This window comes from Rhea pennata, chromosome 1 (assembly GCF_028389875.1).
Source record: "Rhea pennata isolate bPtePen1 chromosome 1, bPtePen1.pri, whole genome shotgun sequence".
NCBI lineage: Eukaryota > Metazoa > Chordata > Aves > Rheiformes > Rheidae > Rhea > Rhea pennata.
In genome coordinates this window covers 43,428,349-43,455,499 of record NC_084663.1, presented here as the reverse complement: position 1 = coordinate 43,455,499, position 27,151 = coordinate 43,428,349, and the positions used below count along the sequence as shown (strand labels likewise).

Below are 27,151 nucleotides of genomic sequence, written 5' to 3'. Positions count from 1 at the left end.
GATAAAACTGAGCGGAGCCTGCTGTGTCACAGCAGATTGGTTCTTGCAGGCTGGCTTTCAGCCTAGCCACCTTGCGGCAGCTAATGCTGCACGGCGCCTCGGGAAAGTTCCTGGTGTCAGCTTCAATGCCTGGCTGGCCTGCTCCATGCCGCGCTCTGTGCCGTGCCCTGTGTCCTGCTCCGTGCCACGCTCTGTGCCCTGCTGCACGTCCTGCCCCGTGCCCTGGCCCACAGGCTTTGTGCAGCACCGCCAGCTCACTGCTCCTCCTCTCTTGCACCCGCTTCCCTGCTGCCTGCTCTTCCCTCCCCCTTCCTCATGCAATTCTCCCCCGAGCATTTTCCATAGCTCTCAGCAAATGAGCCATATCCCCACTGCTGCTAATGTCTCCCCAACTTGATGTGCAACAGCCCCAAGGAGAAACTGGCTCCCCGCTGTGCAGCCACGTCCCTTATGAAGCACCGTAACACGACGCAGTCTAACAGACAAAACAAGTCCCATCTCCCTGGCCAAATCTGAGGTCACTTAGTATAGAAAATGGAGTAGGGAAAGACAAGACTTCTGGGGAAGATGTTTTCTGTCAGAGAAAGCACTAGACACACTGAGTAGCTGGGGAAGAAGAAGAAAGCTGGAGCTTCTAACCAAACCTGGAAGCCAGACAGGCTTGCTGAAGGCTTTCCAAAAACATGTATTTGCACCAACACCAGCTGAAGGCAGATACTTTCCTGAGAAGGGACAAAACAACTCATGGGGTGAATATTCAGCACAGAAGAAAAAAAAAAAAAAAAAAGGGAACTGCAGAAGTTGAGATGAGTGTTTCCAATCATGTTGTGGACAATGGTATTTTGCGGTTAAAGAGCATTTCACTTTTCCTGTGACATTTACTATATGTTACACTTCAAATTTTGATTGATAGGCTGAAGGAAAAAAAGCAGTAAAAAAGAAGTCATGCCTGTGATTTTAAACTGACATTTTCAAAGGAACAAAATGCTCCAGTCATATCAGTCCCAGGATTCAGAAATCTAAAGAACGAGACTAAAAAGTAATGAAATTGATGGGAAAAATCAATTTGTATACAAATATGTACACTTGATTTTCTTATCAGATTTCATTCATGGTATGCAATGATCACTGTTTTTATTTTTTTTCAAGTTTTTGAGCACTTGGGAACCTATTTGTGTCCCATTTTCAGGGTTTTCCCTGCAAATATGAGGCTAGAGTTGTACCTTGCTTTTTGAAACATGAATTGTAGTTCTTGCATACCAGAAAAATTAGTCACACATAGACCATGTTGAATTTTAAGTTTCAAAATTAGATAAAAACTTCATTGCCAAGGAAGGAAAACTAATTCTGTATATTTTGTTATAAAATATTATGCAACTGTAATACCTTTCTTGAAAAAAGGAAATGAATTTATGACTTCTGACAAGATGAAATCATTCAGACTCTCTTTGTAAGTCAGTGGCCTGTTAACATACACAAACTTAACATAGAATGTTATTTGATATAGGCTTAGGGTTTAAAGGAGAACAGCTACTGTTAAAAGAATTGACCATCACTGGACTCAGACACTAAGTTTCCCCTAAAAGTAATTACCAATTTTACTTCTTACTGAGATTTAACATTCATTTAGAAGATCTCAAATAAAAATATCTCTTATATAGCACTTTTCATCAGTCGATCTCAAAGGATCACCTAACAGCAGTAGGTATTACATCTGTAGAAATGCAGACATTAAAACACAGAGAATAAGATGACTTTGGTTAGCATTATAGAGAAGACACCATGGGTGCACTAGTGTACATTACTGACTGCTGCAGTGCAATGAGAACAACAGGGGCTTCACTTGCTGCAGGCACGTTTCCAGGACCATGTGTCCCTACTATGTCTTCACCCAGGTGTGCATGCTGCATGACTCCAAGCAGAGGCAACACGAATTCACACCTGAAAGGAACCCCTTCAGCACACTAAATCACTAATGTTCAGCACCCTGTGTGATACCAGAGCCAAGCACCAGTCAGAACTATCTCAGTCCCCGCTCCAGGCCCTGCAAGACTGTAACGTCTCCTGCACATCTCACTGGAGCATCAATTCTCCAGCATGCAGAGGTTCATCCAGCTGCTCAGGAAGCAATTTTGATCACTTCTTCCAAGCAGGAAGTCAGAGGACTGCTGCCATATTGTATTTGTTACTATTTGATACAAAATAGTGAAGCAGTTGAAAAAGAAGACTGGAACATAGCGCTTCCCACCTGGCTATGGAGCAATTACTGTCAGCAGAGTAATTATTGTCTCTTGAAAACTGAGTATGTTCCTGGTTTGCAGACCGAAAATGTACCATGTTTGCAGAGTGTCTGGACCTTTAATAATCAATTTTGTTTATCACTGCAGAGAGGTAATTTAAATAAACAGGCTTACAGTTTTATTTATCATGATGTGCTACTATTGATAATTTTTTTTACCTATTAAAGTTATTAAAATAATCATTTTTTCCTGATTCTTGCCATTTTATTATCAAAACAGCAACGCTGTGCCTAGAATCCATAGACTAAGACAAAACAGTAAAGTATGGGATAGCAGAACATAAACAGATTTTACCTATTTCTCATATATATCAAATCTGATGAATTTACCCACCGAACTAACTGTCCTGTTCCTCAGCCTTGTAGCCAATTCAGACCTATTAAAATTTTTAGTGACATTCTCAGTGAAATTTACTATCTCCAAATGTGCAATAAGACTAAATGTCAAAAAGTAAAGCATTTTTTAGCTTGTAAATAATATTTTGAACTTTGAATTCATAAGAAGTGTGATACTATCTCCCTTAGGAGTTGATCTTTTGCCTCAATCCACTTCAGAGGCAGGTAGAGCCTTATTATTGACTCTGAACAGATACTAAGCAGGTTCATATACCTGCTTTATCTAGTCCTTCAAGAGGTTCGGGATGAACCTACTTCCCCCCACTCCCCATTATATAAGATAAAGCCAGTTTAAAAGGACTCACCTACAGAATGAAAAGTACTATCTGTGCACTATATCTGCTCTTCACCTCATCACGAAACATATATATTCTGCAGTTAAAAATCATGGGAACAGTTCGTTTCTAAAATCTGTTAACACTTTCAGATGTAAAAGCCTTTGTTGTTGGTTTTAATTTTGTATCACTTCATTAGGAAAGCATTTAGATACTTAAATGCAGAAATTAGTGAGAAAGACCAATTTCCAATAGGTTCGAGAACATTTTCCTATCTTCACTGTCCAGCATGATCTAAAAAAAATTTAACTGCATACCTGTAGTAGTGAAAAATCAATTAAAAGAACAATCAAGGAGCAAACCAAAACCAACCTCCTTCTTCCAGCTAGAATTAAATCTTTGTTTTTAAATTTATTTTTTCTGAATGATAGGCCAGTTGCAGTATGTAGGCAGAAATTGCTAGTATGAGGAGATGCATTTTCTCCTGTGACAGGATTGTATCTATAAATGTGTAATTCTTTTGCTGGGTAATGGTGTTTACCCAGTGAAATCAACTGCATGCCTGCATTTCTTGATCTGTCATTTTAAATGTGCAGATATAACTTTGAATGAACAAGATTCATTAAATATTATCATTATTAATAGGCACTCATTTGTGTGTAGGTAGTGCCTAAAGGCACCAACTCAGAAAACATGCCTCACCAGATCAGACAGTGCTCACAGAAGAGAGGAAAAGACAGCCTTGCCTGTGAGGCCTCCCGGCGCATGGTCCCAGGTCTGCGCTGCGGGGTATGTAGGCGTCTCGGTCTGGCTCCGGTGAGTCACTCGTATACCCTCACCCCACCTCAGCACTAGGCTCGTGCACTACCACGTCCAGTCTGTCCCAGCACATTGTCAAGCACACCCTTGTGCACACACTTCCTAAATAATCTTCTTCCCTAAATAACCTCAACAAGATCCTCTTTGCATGGTTTGTCTGTACCATGACTGTTTTGTATCCAAACCTGTTAATGCGAGGCCAGCTGTAAGACCTCCAAACCGTCAGTGTCCCTCACTGCTCTCTCTTTGCCACGTGTGTCTGTGCAGGAAATAGTTGCTGTGCCCACAAGGCTTGGGCAGCCTTGGTGCTAACTCTAGGACCAGGTCATCATCATAGCACACTCTACATCTTCCTTCCACCTAGGACATGAATGCCCCTTTCCTGGAGAGAAGCTGGAAAGCCAGCCTGGAACCTCCATAGCTCACGAGTGGCCAAGTTTATGGCCAGTGGCCAAGGTTATTGCCAGGACTGGGCCCTGAAACAGAGAAACTGTTTTTGGCTGGGACCCTCAGAAAAGAACTGAGCTGACTGCATTCTTGCAGCAATAGCAATTAGCCACAGGTGACTCAGATTCCAGCCACGGTCCTTTCTGCTCTTCCAGACCAATCTCCAAATCAAGGCAGAGGGTTGTTCCCCAGACTCTTGGGCAATTATGAAACCAGTTGGCAGAAGGCACCTCATAACAGGAATGCCCCAAATAAAATCTGGTACATTCAATAACTCTTTAGGCTGCACCATCTTGTCTACAACCTCTGTTCCTTCCCAGAAGTCACTTCTAGCACTCAAGCTCCTGAGGCACCTCAGTACTAGACTTATATTACAATTGATTTTGGAGACAGTCTAAGGCAGGTCCTAAAAAGACTTTTCTGAGACAGAGAATTGGTGATAAAATGCAAGAACAAGCAAGCTATCTTTAAAGGAAATAGTCATTTATGAAGCCTTAACCACTGTGTTTCTAGACCTGCAATCAAGAGATTACACACTCTCACAATATTAATTCTGTCAAAGCTAACAGGACTTGACTAATAGGACTTGATTTTTCACATAAATGGTTGTACCTTAATCACATGAACCCTCTATGTGAAAGGAAATTCCCTATCCCTAGTCACCACAACCAAAACACTTAAGAGGGTCATATTTGTTTCTGTGGTGTCCACAAAACCAAGCATATCCTTGTAATAGTTACGTGCAGTTGTTGATAGGCACAGCCGGCATGAGCCATGCACATGTTCAGAGAGGTTGTCAACAAGATACACTTTGTTAGTCTGGTGTCAAATTTGGATGCAACTGGATGCTAGGATTGCTAGGTAATCTTGGTCCTGGTGCATGGACAGCAAGCCATTGGTCTGGCACATCATATTATGAGCAAGGGTTCATACCACGTGTCAGAGCTAGAGTGCAGCAGAGCAGGATGCAAGTGCTGCACTCTGCTGTTCCACTTCCTGGCTGGCTCTCTGTCCACTGCTGTGGGAGTAAGCAAGGCTGGCTATGGCTATAGATATTGATCTTTCCAAGGGGATCAAATTGTCTATTGATTCAGCTGTGTAGGGCATAAGGGAGAGCACTCCTGGCACGCACCTCTGGCATTGATGTGGCACTCTGGTCAACCCAGTAAATCTGAGAAAGCAAACCAGCTACATTGCAGATTTTTTGAGACTGTTATACGAGCAGCACTGCGTCATGGGAATGGGAGCATAACAATGTGGACTCGGCTGCACTGATATGTGAAAAGTCTGGCAAGATGCTCTAGTTAAGTGAGATATTCTGGACTGCATAGTCTGTGAGACTGCTTGCTGGGCTTTGTGCTGAAGCCCATCCATAGCATGATCCCAAGGCTGATCCAGGTATTCTAACTAAAATATTTTCACAACCTCAATCTGTTAGGCTGTGTGGCTGGTATTTACATCAGCTTTGTAACTTTTGAGGGAGCTGGTACTAACGACCCAGCTGTCCTGGGTGTTGGCATAGTGTTGGGATAGAAAGAGAGACTTGTTCCCACAGCATTCCTCACCCCCATCTAAACAATAACCACAAAAGAAAACTCTCCCCACTCCTTCCTGGCCAGGATAAATTCCCCCAGAAAACACCATGATGTGAACATGCACAACAATTTTTGCAGCAGCCAGTTCTACCATGGTGCGATATGGCTGACAATATGAAGATGTGTTATAAGATGATGATTATAAAGGTACAGAATTTAGTGCAATATGGGTATTATTAGACACTTACACTGTTAATACAAAAAAGATTTAATTTGTTTATTCACTGACAATACAACTGAAGTCTCTTGGGCAAAATGTTGTTTTCATTTTCTATAAAAAAAGGTAGGCGTTGATCTTTTTCTTTCTAAACCTTCAATTTTATTTTAAAAGACTGAAGCAGAGAATCTAAATATAAGTTGTGCCCTTGCCTAGTATTTCAGCCTCCTTTATTCTGCAAGAAACTATCAAAGCTGCAACCCACATAACAGTGATAGTCTTTGTAGGAAGAAATCTATTTTCAAGATGCAGTTAAGGTTAATAGCCACGTTGTTCTTCTTTTATAGAAGCTCATTTAGCAGCACCATTATGATGAGGATGATGATGATTGATTACTAACTTCTGCCATTTTGCACAAAAAGCACGATTCCTGATTGGCTAACTAGCAATGCAGTAATGGTCATTAACTTTCTTGCAGGAACCACTGCCAAAGTGATAAATAGATTTGGTTTACATTAGCCACCAGCCTAAAAGCATCATTTGACCTCATTAATAGCTCTAATCAAATCTGGAGTTATGCCCCCCCTAAGAAGGGCAGCAAGGACTATCCTTTTTAGGACAAGAACTCAGAGTGTTTTTTTCTGGCCTCCATAAATACAAAAGTTGAAATGTTCTTCCATTGAGGTAAGGTCAGCATTCTCTCCAAAATGCTTTGTGTAAATGCTATATATGTTCATTTTTTCCCCTCACTTCTTATTCAGTCTGGGACAATGTAAAACTGTTCTTAGGAGATGTTAACATTACATAGCCTTCCTTTCTGTGAAGGCCAAGGAAGCTGCACTGCTTGGAAAAGTCCTCAGTTTGTTGAAGGAACTAAGAACATAAGCTTTGTTTATATATGCCTGGAATTTCCCATTAGTATGTTGAAATCTGCATCAGAATTATATGGTTGTTGTGTGCATTTAGTGTCTGTGAAAAGAAAAAGCTGCAGACTGCCTTTTGACCTCTTAATCCAGACTTCCTACATGCTACCTGAACACTTCTATAAGGTATAACACTGTTGCTGCGCTTCTCAGTTTGCATATCTAGCAGCTGAGGACAATATTAGTAGTTATTAATTTTGCATTCCTGGAATATATTTGCTCTCATGTTGTGCTTCAGACTTCTGCTAATTAGCCTGAATAATTAATTTACATAAGCTCTAGTCAGGCCTTATATTCATCTAGGCTATGAGTAAGTGTTACAGCTATAACCCAAAGTTAGCACTTAAGGTGGAAGGGATGATGTGGACCTGAAAGAGCTCTGGAAAGGACTGTTTTATAAGCACATGTATCATCCTGAAGGACAGCACAAAATGTTCTTGCCCAGTGTGGATTAATGCAGGTAGTTTGTCCCAGTGCTTCCTTTGTCCTGTTAATCTTATTGTCTATCAGCAAAAACAACTATTATCGGTTTGACTCATATGATAGCAACTCTCACAAAAAAATCTCACCTAGTATTTTTATCTGCCTTTTTTTTTTAACCTGACATGAAGTAGAGGTGAAGTATGACTCTGTGAGCTTTGGGACAGAGCAGGAACCATCAGAAAGAAGACCTTTTTCAGCTACTTCTAGGTTTTATTTGATCAGTGTTGCTTTTTCTAAAATAGAGCAATGCTAAGAATGACAATCAGAAATCTGTTCTTCCTTCTCAATTTGATCTATATTTTGAATTATTTCCTTCAAAATGGCATGATTTCAACATGAGTTAAAAGTGCTCTCATCTGTTATAGCTTCCAGTCTGATGTGGAGAGCATGTTGCTGGGTTATATGGTTTTGAGTGATGTCATGATGATAAAGGAATTCAATCCAAGTCTCCCCATCTCCTGGAGGAGCACTCCAGCTTTTAGACTAACGCATAAAAAGTGAAGGGATGTGCTACCAGCACAGAATCAGAAGACTCAGCCTTGTTCCATCCCCATTCCCTGCAACAGAATGACTGTAGGCATCCCTCCTTCAGAGGGGAATCTGTATTCCCCAGAGTTAAGCGGACTGTGAACCAGTCTGCTGCTCTGAACCACATGCTGAGGCTTTCAGCAGAAAACTCTCCTTCATTTTAACCCCTGTACCTGGCTTGCTCCTGGACAACCAATCTGTGAGGTCTTTCATTCTTCTGAGACCCCCTTGACTCCCTCCCGTGCTGAGTTTGAAGTCCAGGCATATAATACCGAATGCAGGATGCAAGTTTTTCTCCATTTGTATCAGTCATTTTTCCTGGATATGACAGAAGGAAACAAGCCCCTCTCTCAGTACCACAGCCCACCTTTCATTATCTGCGCTAGGCATCAGTTTTGCCTTATGCTGCAGTTGAAAACCAGACCCTTCAAGGCACTTACATCCTTTATGGGATCTCATTGTACAAGTTTAGTTCACAGAAGGGCCATTTCCTTCCTTTATCTTCCTCTATTGGATCTTACTGGCAGCGAGTGTGCTCAGCACAGATCCTACAAGTATGTCTAGGCCAGACTTTCTCCACCACATGAAGCACCCCTGTGAGGGCATTCTGCAAACTCAGCCTCTGAAACGTTACCAGTTTCTTCTGCTCCGTGGGAAGAGAGCTAGAATCCATACCTTATGTGGACTCTGCACATCAATTATTAGATATTCTGGGTTGACTTTGTTTCAGTAAACGGTCATCAGGGTCTGTCTCAAAACTCTGTAACAGACCTGGAGCTACAGTCCTATAGATTACATAACTCCATGCTCATGGAATTATGTTGATCTATGGTGGTATTAAGACATAGCTTTTCATCTTTGAACGGCTTTCTGAATGCCAAATTGCTAGTTGTCTTAATCAGAGCTTTTTTCTTCCCCATTTTAACCCAGATAGCCAGGAGAAGATGATCAGTCCATCACTAAATCATGAGAATGGAGAACCTGATCCTGTGCCGAGAGCACACTTCCCTCCTGAGATCAGCATGTTTCCACTGTAGTAATATTTTTCTCCAGAATTTAAAGTCAATCTTTGCAGCTGCTCTACATGGACACATTTTCCTATTGCTGTTCAACAACCCTCTGTATCCCCTGCCTGCTTAAAAGTTCATCCCACTTATTAAAATTGTTTAATTAAAACTCATTCTTCTTGCTGGATTAATTTCATTACTACTGATCAAAGAGGCTGAAAAACCCAAAATCTTAAATTTAAGGCATACAGCACAGTTCTTGCTTCTGTCTTACATAAATACAATCAAATTTAAAGCAATTAAACTGAAGTTTAGTCAAAATGCATAAATAAAAATGAAAAGGAAATGCCATAATTAAACACTGGAAAACTGATAACTCCTGGAATTAAAAGTCAGAGTAAAAGCCTTCTCAAATCAATGCTCCTGATGATTTCAGTACAACTAAGATTCTGCCCCAAGTTCCCAGTTTCTCATGTACTCTGCCATTAACAAAAGAAGCAGCTGTGCTCTCTCCTGATAATAACAACTTTGCAATAGCTAATTGACAATTCCTTCAAACCTGTAGCATTACCAGTAATAACAATCAATTTTCAGTCTCCTCAGAACTCAGTTAACCTAGCTATAGCAGACAAGGAGAGGCAGCAAAAGAAAATAGGCTCTGTGATGCATGAAGAAATAAAAATGAAAAGATCATAAAGAAAAACAAACATTCAGGGTAAAAGAGCAATCAATAAAGTCCAAAGCTTGCAACTTTGAAAATAAGTGCTCTGAAGGAATTTAAATAAGTATAAAAGGAATTCTCAGAAAGATTTATTTAACAGTGAACTAGTTCTTCAGTGCAATTTCCTTTTTTCTTTCCTTGTCTGATTTTCTCTTAGGCCAGTTCATATACCGTATATGCTGCCACATGACAATGACATATTGATCTGTAATTCATATACATTCTTCCACAATGATTATTCCAGCAAACAAAAGGTTAACACACTTAAATGAATGCAAATGAGATAGTGGTTTATTATTGGCTGAAAGTGCCTAGAAGCAGACTAATAGTGATACACAGATGCAGCTTTGCATCTGTAGTCTAATTAAAACTAATCTAATTAAATATGGTGCATCTGTAAAGCAGCTTGAGCACTGCACAAAACACAGAATTTCTTTTATAGTTGGAAAGAGCTTCCAAGAAGCTAGTCAGGCTGTCATTTAACTTTATTTGGAACCACTTTAATAGCAGGTGAGTAATCAGCAAAGAAATTCCATCTAGATGCTTTCAAATTGTTCCATTCACAGAAGCAGTAATAAGGTACCTTTAGACCATCACAACAATAACTGAGGCCAAGTTGACTGGGCAGGATAATGTCCATTCATTAGACAAAACAATACTGTTGGAAAAAAGCGAAAAGCTTCAAGCCACAAGTCATCCTGCAGCCTCACTAATTGAGGCAGAATTCAGCTACAAAGACACTAATGCAGAGGTGTTATTTTATGGACACAAATTGTCCGCAGCAAAATCAGGCATGATCAAAACCTTGTCTTTATCAAGAGATTTCTTTTAAAATCTCCTTATCATAGAACGATTTTTTTTTTCCTGGCAAAAACTGTGTATAGTATACTGACTGTATTCTGTATGAAAACTTACTGCTCACAATTCAAATATTTCCATAACTGATTCTAGCACTGAGAACTGAAACAGCCACAAGGTAATGAAATAATGTTTAGGCTTTAAAATCCATGACCCTGGACCCAGCATACACTCTGCCAGCTGTGAGACCTGTGTGAAAGCACACATCACAGACGTTTCCTGCCTTCTCCCCCCCCCCCCCCCCCCGCCCCCGAAAGAAAATAAGGACAAAAAAAGTAAGCTTCAAATTAGAAAATGGTTTTAAAAATCCTTAAAGTAGCAATTCTTATCAGGTGAAAAAGGGGGTCAAAGGCAGACAAACCTCAAGGAGTTCTTTACAATATACTTCCATAAGGTATTAGAGCAGACAGACAGACTCTGCCTATCCACATCTTAGAGAAGAAGGAGGCTTGTTCCAACTGCCTTGATCTTGTTGCAGCCTAAAATAACTACACTTGTAGAAAGCCACTGATATAAATGTATTGTGTATAAATGGGCTGCTGGCAAGTGTCTGAACCCATGCAGGACAAATGGGCTGTCAAGATCTGGTTGCCTTCCTCCTCTCTCCCTTTCTCAGTGTTCACCAGATTGCTAAAATATTGAATTCCAATACGGCCTTGACTTTGTAAGGCAGGTACAGCTCTACATCATTGGCAACGCTTCACATTAAAGTGAGATTCACAGAATAAGAGCATGGAAGAAGATGTAAAATTATATTGTAGATATAAGACTTTTCTAGAAGGACAGCAAACTGGCTGTTGGTACTGTTTTATATAAAATATTCACTGGATGAAAAACTGAAATAACCTTGAGGGTAGAGCTCTGTATTCTTCTTCTGGTGCTAACCTAACTATTCAGCTATTTACCCCATACAAGCCACAGGCTAGGCTGCATTTGGCCAGCCCCTAGGCTTTCCCTGATTCCAGGATCTGTTCCTGATTCCAATGCAGATGAATCCCTTATTGAAAATAGGGTCTGCTACTTGACAAATGTACATGAAGGGCTCTATTTTCAAATAGAATTCATAAATGAAGAAAATTATGTCTCAAAAGACATTTTCATTGCTGCCTGATGTTTCTGGAGAAGTAGAGCTCTGATTTGGGTCCTTTCTACTGTAAATAGATCCATTAATTCCAGAAATACTGTGCTGAGCAATGTTTTCAGGATTAGGTCTTGAGGTGAACTTACAAGCACTTAGAAAAATTCATTGGTTACTTTTGACAGCATCCCTTTAACCTAGGAAGGTAAGTGTGGGGATACGTAGAAAAGGGGTATCTTGGTAAGTCATAGGTAATTTTCAAATTAAACGTCAGTAAGAAAATGCTAAGCAAATAGTAATTTTCATGGTGTTTTTCTATATGCTGGTCTGAAATGTAGGCCACTCCAGAAGCTTGCAAAAGGCACCTTTCATAATTCAAAACCTGCATTAAGGTGAGGCTTTTGTACTGCACGGGCTGTCATAGAGGCCTGTGCACCAGAATGAATATCCTATCCTCCTTTGTGGATATCTGCATTGAAGGCTAATAGCACTGTGAACTACAGTAAAAAGCCTTAGGGTAACAGGAATTCCAAAAAAGTTGCTTTTTTCCCCCTAAATATGTAATATAAAGAAAAGTTTGAAAGCACTTTACACCAGATTCAAATTATTCAGATACATAATTTTTAAAATATTTTATTTCATCTAGGTATCATACAATTATAAAGGAATGAAAAAGGTACTGTGAAATATGTTATTATTTTTACACCCCATTTTGATCTCAGGGCAATCTGTATCGTATAAACTGTGGTAAAAACAAGTGCTTGTATATACACATTGCATTTATTTATTTATTATATACTTATTAGTCATCTATTATCTGTGTATTGCTTTTTTACTTGCCTTTATTATTACTCTTAAATAATTTTGATCACTCTTTGCTCCTAGTTAGGTTAGCACAATATATAGCACCTATAAGACAAAGAGCTTGCCTTATTAGGGCTCAGCAGCCTGTGAATTGTTATTAAATCAGTACAGAGTTTCAAGGTTAAGAATATCATAAATACAGAATGGTGATTTATACATAATAAAACAACTCCCAAGAGATTATTTTAGGAAGATTAACATTATTTTTAAAATAATATGGGATATTACATTCAAAGTTTCTATTTTTTTCCAGAGTTATAAATGCTAATAACTTGACGAGCTCACTACTTAATTGTGTGAATCTCAGGCCCGTGCTGCCTTTGTCTTTGGTTCTTTGAACCAAAGATATCAGATAGATCAATATTAATTTCCACAAATTCTTTCCGAAATATATCTGCAGATATTTGCCTTGCTTTCTGATCACTGATACTAGCATATTCTCTGCAGTACAGTGAAATTAAGACTAATTGGGTGAAAACTCAAATAAGGTTTCCAGCAACTAGTAGACAACTTCAGCTCATTTTGGGAGTACAGTTTGTGAATGAGACTTCACAAACTCATGAATCTTCTATGTAGTGAGGAGGCTGCCCTTGAACTGAGGAAAAGGAAGACCACATCAATAATAGCCTTCAATAGCGCTTCAGAGCCAAAGTTATGCCTCCATGCAGTGAATGTTTGAGCATATGAGAAATGCAATTGGCACGGGTAAAAATGGGTCTATCAATTATACTTTAGTAAGGATAAAGTTTTTGTCTTCATTATGCAATGAGCTTAGAAGGTAATATTATTTCTATGCTGTGACTAGTATTTAGCTCATCCCAAATCATAAATAACTTATGTTGGCAGTGTCGTGCTAAGCAGACACCACTAACGCGAGTGAGCCTGGTTATACTTATTCAAGTACATCATAGTAGAGGTGACACTTAAGGGAAGAGTGAGCCCTTCTCCGGAGCAGACAGCTAAATGGCATTTACCTCACTGCCGATGGCTCAGAGATCCAGTATCTCTGCAGTGGCTTTCACAGATTAAACCTTTGGAGAATTGAAATAAAACACCCTAAATCAAACCCTATTAAACAGCTCTCTATTTGATCAGTCAAAATATTTTAATTATGAGAGCATCATGGCCAACACATAGACTATCTTTTGATTGATAGCCTTTTTATCCCTTTCTGAAGTGAATTTCACACAACATATCCCTTGGAAGTGGCTAGCAATTATTTAATTGGCCTCACATGCCTTAAAGTAAGTCAGTTCATACCAGGAGAAACAACTTCTTTCTGGAAGCCAGCACTGTAATCAATTTTGGATTCCTTTGACCTCTCTGTAATCCTGGTAATGCTGAAATTTATCCTCGCTGGTCTCTGTTCTTGATCCTTACCTGAGACCACCCAGAACTTTGCTGACAGCCACTAACGTTGCAGGAGCATATGCAACACACTTTTCTCTTCTGGCTCTCCTGCCAAAAATTTGTCTTGTCCAACTAGTAGCTGATCATTTAGAAAACACTTGAGTGGTGATGTGAGATTTCCAGTTCATGGGTCAGTGGAGGGATGTTCAACATATTCATGGGGTAAGGAGCAGCCATTGACATGAGCGTGGTTATTCTGCAGCAAAAAAGAGCTAGTCCTTCTCTCATTACATCTGCCATTGTGACAGGAAAAACCTATGTATTTTACAGTACATTAGACCTGAAGCTACTAAGAAATAAACATCAGTATTCAGTGGTCTGTTTTGCTAGAAGGTTTTCTGAAAGATTTTCACTCCTTCTTAGAATGCGTTGTGTGAAGTAGAAGGAAAAGTATTTAGGATACAATAGACAGAAGAGAAAGACTGGTTTACGTTTTTTCTTTTTCATTAGAAGCACCTTATGCCAGACAGACGACACAGAAAATGAAGTAGAGACTAGCACCCGCAGGGAGTTTTATGCCTCTCTCAGCCATATGTCAAAAAAGTTTCAGAGATCTTAACTCTTCTCTTTTCTCTGATAGATTAGTGAGGAGGCAGCTGTATTATCTGTGAAAGCCTTAGCATGGCAAAACTCTGCTTTTTCTGGAAAGGCAGGAAGCAGAAATGACAGGAGTCACACATGCTGTGTGATGAGCAAGCCAGGGAAAAGAGGAAGTAGATGAAAGTTTGTGAGAAGAACTGGAGCTGTAAGTCACAAATTAGTGTCACTCAGATGACAGATGTGACCTCGAATTCTTACGAGCCATACATCTCATCAGCCTGCTCTGTAATAGTAATTCTCAGAACATCAGACCTACTGATACGGAGGTTGTGAAGACATATACTGTCATTAGTGGTCATCTGCCTGGTGGAAGCAAATGCATTAGCTGCATCTTTTTGGAGGACAAAGGGGAAGGTAGGTAAAGGTATTTCTTGATAAGAGTCTGCATAGTTTGAAACATTTTAGAAAATTACCCCATATTATTACTTGACAAAATTTTTGCACTGGCATACTTCATTAGAGAAGTTTTTCAATCATATCTTATTATTACAGGTAACAGTGACTAATTGCCATCACAAAGACTCAATTTTTTCCTTAGAAAGGGCCATGTAATGAAAGATCATCTAGTAGCAGGACAGGAACAAAGAGATTTTACAGTTTTTAATTCTCCACACCCAAATGTCAATATAGACAAAATAATGGTGCAAAAGCCCCTTATTTTCATTATGCCATAAAATATTCTGGGAAAACAGACACCATCAGCATCACTTTGCTACAGCAAGCATCCTCATTGCCACTTCAGCCTCCTAATGGCTCCCAACCATCATTCTGACAATGCTGAGTGAGTAACAAACTGCTGTAATTCAGCATTTTCACAGTTTGGGCGCAGCCTCATTAAGCTCGGGAACTGGATGGTAAGTACACCTCCCCAACAACTGTAAGCACAGACATCATTTATTTCTATCCTATACTGAGGTAAGCGTATTGTAGCTTGTCTCTACATGTTGAAACAAACAAACAAACAAAAAACGCCAAACCAACTTTGAAACAGAGTGGCATTTTAACACTTGTTAATCTATTAAAAATGACCCATCTTAGTATGCATCACTGTGATATAAAGTACGGTCTTAGTACTTTATCACGCCCCTGGCACAAGGGGGAAAGATTAAGAAGTCTGTCCCAACAGAGAACTACTGGTGGCATTGGGGGCAACCCTTGACTTCTGCCTGCAAGGATTAAAAGCACTTTAATCCTTGTGGATCCCAGTGGCTGGGTTCATCCACTAAAAAAAGTCTTGAAGCCTGAGGAATTTGCAAGCTGACTCACAGATGCTTCTCAGCACTGAAACTGCAAGGAGGGAAGAATTAGTGGGGCATCACATTGTGTTTATCGCCACAGACTCTTCAATTTACCCACCAAAAAGCTAAACAATTCCCTTGAGTTCATGGGTGACCTAAACTAAGCAAAAAAGAAGAAAGATAAACAACATCATCTGCCAGTCTCCTGGATCCCTCTCCAGTGCAGAAAGCCACACCACGGTGCTATGCTTCCCTCTGAGTCAGTAATGCTGAGGAATTGTGTTAGATACACATTGATGCAAGGATTTCTGCGCTTTGGAGGCAGCATAAAAACGATGCTCTAAGCTTTTTTGCTGATAAAAGATCCCCTAGTATTTTCCCAAAAGGACTGTAATGCCTTATGGTCCCATCCAACTCTCATTAAACTAAATGGAAAGAACCTCAATCACTTGTGTGGAAATTGGATGTTTTCAAGGTTGGCCCAAATCCCAAGTGAGGTAATTACATTCTTCCAACAGCTTCCATTGGAAGTTTTCAAATCTCCCCTTCCCCAAATCATCTCAAAGTAGCACTGTACTGATCATTTAAACTTAACAACTGCCCCAAATGCTGTCTTTTTTTCTGATTGCAATCATGAAAATGTTGTAATAGGTCATGGGTCCATATAACAAAAAGTGTACAGTTCTCAACAAAGCTGCCTACTAACGTGAAATGGGAGAAAAAATTGCACTGATATTTACAAATGTATGAAAAGATGAAAAGTTTGTTATTACTACCACACCTGTGTGTAATATAAGTTTCTAAAATTGCATGATGTACATACTTACAAAGTTTTAATAAGCAGAGCTAAGATAAAATTTATATATACATATATATGTATATATTCTGTTCTTGTTCTACTAGGAATTATTGGGATAAATACTCAGTTGAACAGAATGAAAATGCCTCTTGTCATTATCACTATAAATTTTTATCTAGTTTTCTTATTAAATCATATTCTAGGTGGCAATGGAAAGTAGTAGCAACGTTAGATAGATCCATGTACTGTGCAGAGTCTAAGTTCAACTGTCAATAGTCACCAAATGAAAAGGAGCTGTTGCAAATCAAGGATGTCGTACAGCTTAAACACTTCAGTTATGCATCAACTGGATAGAAAAACAATTTTTCTAAATAGGTCCCTTCTTCCACTCTGTATCTTCCTACATACCTATATTTATACCTAGAAAAGCAGTGTGCATAAGTATTTTTGTAGCCTACAATCACTGTTAGATAAATGCATGGCTGTCTCAGAATAGCTGTCAGTCAAGTCAATTTTGACATTTCTTCATGCTATTTTATCATCCTCGATGTTATGCCCTGAGTTCAGATAACATTAAGCCTTCTCATTTGTCCGCTGTGCCCTCACCCCTATCTCCCCATGCTGTTTTCTGTCAACTGGGACACCTAGCAGTCCTAGGACTTAAAACCCATCAATAAATATTTTATAAGGAAAGAGAATTTAGAAATTGGTATTCTGGAACAGTTTCATATGAAGTGATTACCATCACAGAGTTGTAATCTAAAATGCTATGCTAGACTGAAATTTATGAATAGTAAGCTTGCCTTATCTTCCTCTGTCATCCTTCCTTTGCCCTTGCTGCAAGTCAGTCTGCACCCATGGAATATTACAGACACGTAACTGACTGCTGGGCTGTGACCTGAAATGCTACATTCCAGCTCAGAGCAAGTGTTTGCTGAAAATTGCATACTGAGGTCTTGGAAACCATTGTAAAATAGTTGGCCTTGGAGGAGGAGGAGTTTTTAAACGTAAAGAAGAAACAAGTCTTAACGTTGGGCTAGCAAGTATATTGTTTGTGATTTTTTTTGCATGTGAGTTCTAGCTAGGAGAATAGTGTTAATAAATACATAAATGAAATAACAGAAAGAAAATTTAATTAACTTGGTAAGGAGGGATTGTAAAAATACCTGTAAGAAAGAAATAAAAATTAGTATCAATGTATTATCTAGGTGAAGAAAGTACTGCCTCTTTATACACTGTTTCCAGTTAAAAAAAAATATAGTCTGATGCTTGTTCCAGTCCTGGAGGTTTCCTCCCTTTTGGAGTGCTGCCATTTGAGGAATGGACCTAGGAGGAGAAAATTTCTCATGTGGAAATGACTTTCAGTTTTATCAGCAGCTCACCAGCTTTAGGATATTCCCTCTCCTTTCCACTTCAAGGAAGTGTCACTTCTCTACTATGTAAAATGGGTGCTTTTAACTGGCAACACAGGAGCTGCCAGCAGAGGCTGGGGAATATGATTTAGGTGTGCAGCCTAATACACCTGGGTTCTTGGTCTTCCGGAGACTGAAGGAGATCAAAGGATCAAGTTGAAAAACTAATTTGGATCTGTCTCTTCTGTAGAAACAACTAGAAAAGAAATGCAGGATTCATGGGGTCAGATGCTGTAGCCTAGTGAGTAGGACACTTTTTTAAGAGAAAGGAGCCCTGAATATCTACTGATACTTCCTTTTGTCCAATGACATTTCACTGCAAAACGCATATGCTGTCCTTCAGTCAGGTCTCTGGTCCCGTACGTTCCCTCATTCTTCATCAGATCAGACTTTGATGAAAGCGAGTGAGCCAACTGATCAGTCTCTTAGTCAGGGACATGGTTTCAGGCTGTGAACTTGTCTGTTACAAAGGCCGTATCTAGGGTTCTTCTTAGACGTAAAAGTCTGTGAGATCAATATGATTTCAGGCATATCTCCCCCCAGTTTCCCCTTTTGGATAAACTGGGCCTCCTGCTTCTGGTTCCTTCTGAAGAGAACTAAGGCATTTAATTCAGATTTAAGAATTTGACTTCCAGAGCTTGGTTCCTAAAAATTAAGTGTAGAAACCCTTAGCATTTCTGGAGCTCATTTTGCCATGTAGGCTGAAATGCTTTTCCCATCTGAAAGGACAAACCTCATCTTTCACTTTGGCGGCTCTTGCTGCAATAGAGAAACAGTGCCAACTACAGTACTGAAACATGCCCCCAGATGATATAGGGGCTGTGAGCAAATTAGGGAGCTCTTGCTGAAGTTGATAATTAAGATTAGATTCAGATTCAGAAACCTGCGCAGGAGTAAGCAGATGGCTCACTCAGCTGCCAGCTGGAGCTCAGCCTTCCTCCGGCAGCCGTTCAAGTTCAGCAGCAGCAGCTCCTTCTGTAGAGTCAGAGCAAAGTCTACCCATACCAAGATCTTTTGGAAGATTTGAGGCCACCTCCAGACCTCGTGCAAACTCGCTGGGTGCTCTGAAAGCAGCAGGGATTTCCTGATTTAAACAGTTCAAGAGCTCACCTGAAACATTAGTTGAACTAACAAAGATGGAAAAAAAATGCAGGAAAGGATGTTATGGACCTACAGAGTTCCTGAGAGTGGTTGCTATAAGTCAGGAGCTTAATATTTTGCGCACCTTGGAGATGTGGGCCTAATTGTCGGAAGTCTAAAAACGTATCATATACCAATGAAGGTACTTTTGTCTTATTAAAAATTTTAAAATAAATACCTTAGACAATATGTATCAACCAAAATAAGTGAGATATCATATACTTATAATCCTTCACAGGAGACTTCAGTTTGGATAATTTTCAGCATCAAACTCACTCGAATCTAAGTAGAATTTTTAAAAGTAACAATAAAGAATGACATTTTATTTTTAATCTGTGCCCACTTACAACACTGCTTCAATAAAACAGAGGCTTCATTATCTACTCTTGGTTCACATAAAAATGCACAATAACATCTTATAGTTTGTAGCTGGGGTATGGAAGTAAAATCAATCTTGTCACTAATTCCTATATTTTATTGCACATTTATAGACTATATTTTTAAAGCAAATCTATTAAACATAGTCCCAAGTGCTTCTTTTCTTTTACACAGTATGTTTTTAAGAAACAATCTTTAAATGTATTGTCAATTTTAAGATGAGCACAATTGTTCCGTAAACTCTCTTTATAGAGCATTTTCAGTGCAAGATTATGAACTGAATTGTAACATGTATTTTTGTAAACACTTCATCTGCTTAAGGCTGAAAAAGACTAGCAAAGATTGTAGTTATTTTATGTATGTAAACATAATTTCAATGGATACTTCTCTCAGAAAGTAATGAAATTTTAAGAGACTTTCCCAGTACTGAATGTAAGCCAGCAAACGTTCAGTTTTTGGCTTGTAAACTGAATTCTCTACACAATTTCTAAGGCACTGGTACAACCTGACATATCTATAGTGCAATAAAATACATACACACACACACTAACATATAAAATAATAATTACAATGATGTGCCAGGGGGGACTCCTCAGAGGGTACTCAGGGACCCCTTGTTAAAATCCTGTCACCAAACAAAAGGTAGATGCTCGCCCCTATTTCCACGATAGATGAATTTCACCCTCAGGGCAGTAAAATTTGATCTGAAAAGGGTTTTTATTTTTTCATAGTTTGTTGAAATGTTCTCGGCATCATGTATTTTACAGGAGGACGTGCTTCTCTGTGCCCTTGTTTCAGATTACACAACTCAAAAACAACTGCTGTTTCTGAAAATGATGTTTCAGGCAGGTGCGATCAATAACGTATAATTCTGTTTGACGCAGAGGTTATGCTCCCAGTGTGGTTCTGGTTAAGAGACAGTATTTCTTTTCCAATTGGATGAAGCGTTCACAAGATGCTGTAGAAAAGCACCTGAGGTTAGAGCGCTCTGGGCTGTCCTCCATGCCGAGGGTGTAGTGTTCAAGCTGTAGGAGTTGGCTGTTTTCTCCTTTACCCCTCAGTTTGTCAGCCAAGATGCCAGCCAGCCCAGGAACAGGGTCCTGGCTGAGACTGAAATGCATCAGATATGTGGGATGAGCTTTCTCTGATCAGAAGAGCTACGTAACCTGCTAGTGAGCACGTATGCTTGCCTGTGCCTGGCCCACTTATGGTCTGCTACACCACCATCAGGCTAGAGCAGCTCCTACTTTTTACTACTCTGAGGTCCCTCGCTCAATCCTGCATGTGAGGAAGCAAGTCGCAACAGTCAGACCCAAAACAGGACATGCTAAGGGGATCATATCAGAAGGCACTAGAAAATAACTCATGGCTTTAAAAATTTTTCTCTTGATAAAATCAACCATTAAAAGATGCACAGCACATAATTCAGTGGAATCTAAGATCATGCACTATTCCCTCCAGACAAGGAAGGAATTTTAGGCTTTTCTTTGCCTAATGATTTCTGTGTCTTATGGATGTACCTGGACAATATTTTCAAACTTTTCCCTACCAGTAAAACGTTTTTTTTTTTTTTTTTTTCTAAATGAAAAAAAATGCTGAAGTTCTCATATAACCACTGAATGCTGGGAGTGGGATTTTCAGTAAAAAATCAAAGTAATCTGTGTTTTGCATTTAAATTGCTGTAGTTAGAAATCCTATTTTTTTCCTATTACTGTACTGTAATATCTCTTTTTTTATCTATTCTGTGTTCCAAAACAAATCTTTTTTCTTAATTTCCCACATTTCTTCTTCAGTGCAAAAGCTGCATGTATTTGCTTGACATGTGCAACATGACTATCACTGGCATGTAGTATGCTTATATAAATAATAGCTATTGCTGAGAATTTCACTCTGATTTTCAGTATTTGGCTCTCTTGAATAATCCAGTACTGAAATCACAGAATCACAGAACGATTAAGGTTGGAAGGGACCTCTGGAGATCATCTAGTCCAACTCCCTTGCTCAAGCAGGGTGACATAGAGTATGTTAGACAGGATTGTGGCCAGGTGGATTAGAGCATCTCCAGAGAAGGAGACTTCACAACCTCTCTGCACAACCTGTTCTAGGGCTCTGTCACTCTCACAGTAAAGAAATTTTTCCTTATATTCAAGTGGAACTTCCTATGTTTCAGCTTGGAAATCTGGAAGGATTCTCTCAGCAACATTTTGCTTCTTTGTTATGAACTTAGGAAAGAACCTGTCCTCTTTGCACTCTGCCAGTGCCACCTCTACTATAGAAAAAACCATAGAAGAAATAGTGCAGTGAAGAGTCTGAATTCATTTTCTGCACATCATCAAATGGTCAGTTCCGTAAGAATTAGATTTCAGTAAGACCCTGCACATAAAATCTTCAATTTTCTAATCACAGACATAAGACATTAATACATCCAACCCTAATGTTGATGCTGAATAAGAATGAAAATTAACAAATGAATTTTATTGTCAATAAAAGATGCAAGAAGAACTCTTAATACAACCTCAACTGGTCAATGAAGAAAAGTAGAAGGGCAGAAAAGAGATCAGCAAGAAGAAACAAATAATGAGCTGTGCCTATGATGATAGCTAAAGGCTGAGCAAGACCTGAAGCTTTAACTTAAATGGCTGAATATATAAATCAAGGATTATTGTATTTGCTAATTTACCCAAATATATCTACAAGCCTGTACTTTGACTTATCAAGTTGCTACTCAGAACGAAACTAGACATGATTCTTATGGTTTGCATTTGCTTTCCTAAGATTATTTTCATATTTTTATATTACAGTTTCCTCTGTAGCCTCCAGCCCCTTTTGCTTTGAGAGTTACTCATCAAGCCAAGGAGAGGTAAATAAGCCTTTGTCTGCACAGCAGAAAATAAGATGTGAAATAAATCTGAACATAGGTTTTTAGCCTGAGTCATGACCCAGGTTTGAGCACCTGGTTTTGGGGACTGTCAGTCCACTGTACAAGATGAAAATCAAACTAAGGGTTTTTGAGCAGCAGCTACTGAGGCCAAGTGGAGCTGCAGACCAGTCAAACATTTCAAAATATTGCTGGTGCAGAAACAGACCTTTTTATCCAAGTAGCACGTAGGACAGCAAAAGTGTTATAAATACACAATAACTTCCTATTAATGAGTTAACAATAGTGTCCTGGATTGAATGCGTTCAGACATTACAGCTATTGAGAAGTACGCTGCAAGCAGTAACAGAGTATTATTAGTCAGCGCAATGCTGGGATTTTACTGGTTGAGCATTTTGTTTATGGTGTAGCTGGAACAAGGTCATCTGTTCATACAGGAAATTCGTATTTTTAGGAAATATATCAAGACTACTTTGATTTTATAAAGATGCTTATTAAGTAAATTAATGTTGACTAATGTTAAGTTTTATCTTTGTACAGTTATTATCAGCACCCTGACATTTAAAGCCTCAACCCAAAAGCTGCTGCTGTCTTGAATTCCCATAGTCATGCAGAAGTTAGAACTTCCTTGTTGTAAGTATATTGCAAAAAAAAGAGAATTTTGCTAGCCTGTAGACAAGGACCTAGATGGAAAAGAAGAGAGATGAAGGAGAGAAAGAATAAACATGTCTTTAAAAGACTTCAAATACCATTTCATTTTCAGAAGTTTTAAGTTCCATTTTATCTGCTTTGTTTTACCCACTTCTTAAGGTGTTGGAATTAAGGTTGGAATTTCATTTAAAATGAAAAATGTATAATCTGAGATAGTGTCTTTTTTTCTCCTTCTGGCAAACAGTTTAAAAATTCTGCAGATTAAAGATAAACTGGGATAGAAAGTAGAGAAGAACCAATTAAGATGCAGTGACTTACATACAGTGCAATTATTGAAAAACAACTGTACTGCGATTATGCAAACCAGCCATTCACAACCAAAATGCAGGGATTTACATAACTGAGAAAAAACTCTTCACAGTTATGCTTCAGTAACCTTACAGGATTCTTACACTTTAATTGTATGACTCACTGTAGCAAACTGATTCCACTTCCTTTATCTAGAGTAAAACGCATGGTAGGACATCACCATGCTGAATGATCTACGCGTTTTCCGAAGTCCGTACTCTTCTGACCCCACATGCAGCTCATGTTCTTCTTTAAAGAGGAATAGAACAACGAAAGGCCAGAACCTCTGCTTCCGGCAATCGAGATTTTAACAGGGCTTATATACGACATCACGACTGTTAGAAATGTATACTAACACAAACGGCACCTCTGTTTTTCTTGAAACTTCTCTTTCTCATTCTCTTAAATTAATCTGTTTTTGATAGAAGTAAGACTTCTGTAATCTGTAATGCATAAACTACAGGAGGAAACATCAGTGCTATTTTAACTGCACAGACCATATTTTGGATTTTTGCAAAGAGAAATCTTAATAGGGATCCTGACATTTTTAGTTAGTTAAGTGTGTCTAGTCTATTTAACTTGTGGCCTTTATACGGTCTACAAAACATACCATTTTAAAAACAGGACTATTCTATTCTAAGCCTCATGGTAGGAACAGTATTTATTCAGTTGGGTATAGCATGACGTACCTCTATTTTTGTCATCACATATTCCACTATTTGAGCAGCTTTTTACACAAGTGTAACTTGATATTATGGATTTTCTGTGGAAAGCTGTAAGGAGGAAGCCATATACAAACTAGCCGCTAACACAGTTGGGTATTTTTAATCATTTTACCCTATACTTTCTGTCAATACGGATACATTATATCTTATTATACATCCATTAAATCATGATAGCTTATTTTCCATCTGGAGATGTTTTAGGCTGAGACAACTACGACAGCAATATCCCTCTCCATTACTTCTGTATCGCACCTAGACAACAGAGGACTGAAAAAAATTTCTCTCAGAGCAGCCACTGAGCTTTCAAAGTCTTCCTTGTCAAGGCGAGGAATAGGACACTTTTGGAAGTTATTAATGAAAAAAGATATATGAGCAAACACGCTTGTGCTCCACCTGCAAAGACTGGAGAACTTGGCTCACTATGGGCATTTCTCCGGCATGTGGCAGGCTCACGGTCAAGCCTCCAGTTCGACTCTACTACAGCAAAAGCTTGGTTCATACACCACACGTATTCTTAGATACAAGGACGTGTGCTACCCAAAGGGAGGCTCTTCACCACCTCTCTGCTCTTTCCCCTCTCACATGGCAAGAAATTCCATCCAGATCAGAAACTGCCTATAAAAAAGAACTGGCTGGAACAAGTGTACCTTCTGATTTTGTTTTAAGAGAGATTCCCCCAAAATTCACAATGAATCATGAGAATGTCGGGCAATTTTTCTACCCTGAGTAAAATCCTGAGCTTTGGGACAGGCTAACAGCACCTCACTGCTAACTCCCTACTCTGATAAAACAAAAAAGTAGTAAGGAAAGGCTATCATCGTCTCATAGGGAAATGAAGTTTCCTCTCCCTCCAGATATTTCTAAGACAGGCTGACTTTTAAGGTAACTTAAAAGCTTTCATGATCTATTTGATTCAGCTTATAAAGGACAGTTGTTTTTTGGACAACAAACATACTTAGACTTGCCTATTGCAGCTCGTTCATGGAGGGCTGGTTACTGTTCTCAAAAGGGAAAACAGAAGCTCTTTGGACATAAGATGCTCCAAAAGGTCAACAGCACTATTTCACTCAGAGCTACTTCAGCAAATGTATGCCCCAGCCCTCTGCCTCTTTGCAACATCACATTCAGAGCCTCTGCAGGGAGGGCAGATGGCTCATCTGGGAACTGGTGTGGGATTTGTGACCGCCCGGTTCATTGAGCGTTTCTGCCACAGAATTTCTGCATGACCCTAAAGGTCTTCATTTCTAAAACGGGGCAACAATATACATTTACCTTACAGTAATAACGTAAGACAAACTTGTTAAAGGTTGTGGAAGTTTCTAACACAATACATTAAAAATAACACAGACAACCTTGCCCATATTTGTTCCTGTAAAATAGCTCCATATTACAAACAAAAACTATGTTAAAACTTAAAGTTTTCCAACCGCCCTCTGAACAGTTAAAAGTAGTCTCTATCTCAAAACTGGAAAGAGAGACATGAGTGGAAATGGCTACTGTTGGGTTGCAGCTGAAGCACTGTTGTTACTAAAATGAAAAACGAGAGGCATAAGCTGCAAGAGGCAATCACGGCACACAGTGAGGGTCCAAGTTTTTAAACATTTAGGGTTTGTCTTCTGAAACAGCGATCTGGTGGAAACTTTAAGAGAATGCAGTGGGCTTTCTGCCAAAATAGGGGTATTATTATAGGTAGGAGGATAAACTAATACAAGAAATAAAGATGAAAATGATCACACTACTCAATTAATCCTGCCTGGAGGCATGACAGAATGAAGACAGTTGCTTTGGTTGGGTTATTTGGAAGCACAGGAGGATTATCAAGGTTTTTCTCAGTGCTCTAAAGATGCAGATTCCTATTTTGTTTAATATGATGTTCAAAGGAACTTCTCTAAGTGAATAAAAGGAGAGCTGCCACATCTTTTATTCTCACTATCAGCGTAACATACTACATTTTATAATAGCTGAAGTATATTTCATAATAAATAGAGCTGTTCTAAGGTTCAGTACATTTTCCCGAGCAAACACTTTTATTCTATTTAGTAGGGTTTTTTTGAACAAATCAAAAAAGGATAAGTTTTATTTGGAAAGATTCTCAGAACTGGACTTTCCACTTGCTTTCATTGTTGTTTAAAAAAAGATGAGGCAGTGAATTCAAAATTCATCTCAATCTGCAGACTTTTTCCTAGACCTACCAACCCCAGAGTTCCACACAGTGCAATCCGTTTACACCTTTGTTATGCTAAAATTAAAGCTGAAAAATAAAAGGATATCTACATATAAGTGTCATCTACCTCATTTACATTGCAAACTGAGCTATGAATTGAAGCATAAAATGTCTCAAATGCCGACCATTTCTCCCTTTATATCTTGTCTTGTCTTTTCTTTTCTTTTCTCCTGTTCTTTTTTCTTCTAGTAGTTTTGTTTTCCCCATGATACCATCAAGCAATTTCATTTGAATATGGTCTGCACCGGACTGTGCAGATTACCAAGCTAATGACTTACAGACTTCTTAACACTGTAGCACCTCTGTTCTTGCAAGTGAGAATTTTGAGTGACAGAGCAAAGCTGTTTGCTATCAATTTTTCAAAAACTGCATCTGCCAGATTGCCAAGATCCATTTCCAAGATAAAAAATCGATTAATATTCTAATTTGTTACCTGTCATTATCAGTCATACAACATTCTTTTATACAAATGATAACCTTTTAAAAATGAAAACTATTATATATAATACAATGCTTCCCTAAATATTTTTTAAATTTACTTATTCTTCTGAAGTAAAAATTATTATTACACTTTCTAGCACAGATCAGGAAGGACCCTATTGATTTTACAGAAATATACATCAGTACTTTTAAAGGATTCTGCACAGATGAGGAACTCGTGCCAGCAAAGTTCCACGACTGATCTAACAGGGTTACTGACAGGGAAAAGTATGGCTATCTTTCCACATTAATGCTATATTAGAGCTACTTCCTTGTTAAAAAGGCATTTTTTCCACCTTTTCCACCTTTTCTAATCCTCCAAGATAGACAGTTACTTTATTTTCTCAACATTTACGAGTTCTGGCCAAATTTCACTTTAAGGTAATGTGCCAACACACATTTATAATAGTAATAATAG

At 38.9% G+C, this 27,151-nt stretch overlaps 1 protein-coding gene across 2 annotated transcripts in view; it reads right to left on the bottom strand.

Annotated features, from left to right (window-relative positions):
• Positions 1-27,151, bottom strand: part of SYT1 (synaptotagmin 1) — a 345,804-nt gene that overhangs the window by 99,640 nt on the left and 219,013 nt on the right. The gene's annotated exons all lie outside the window — the stretch shown is intronic.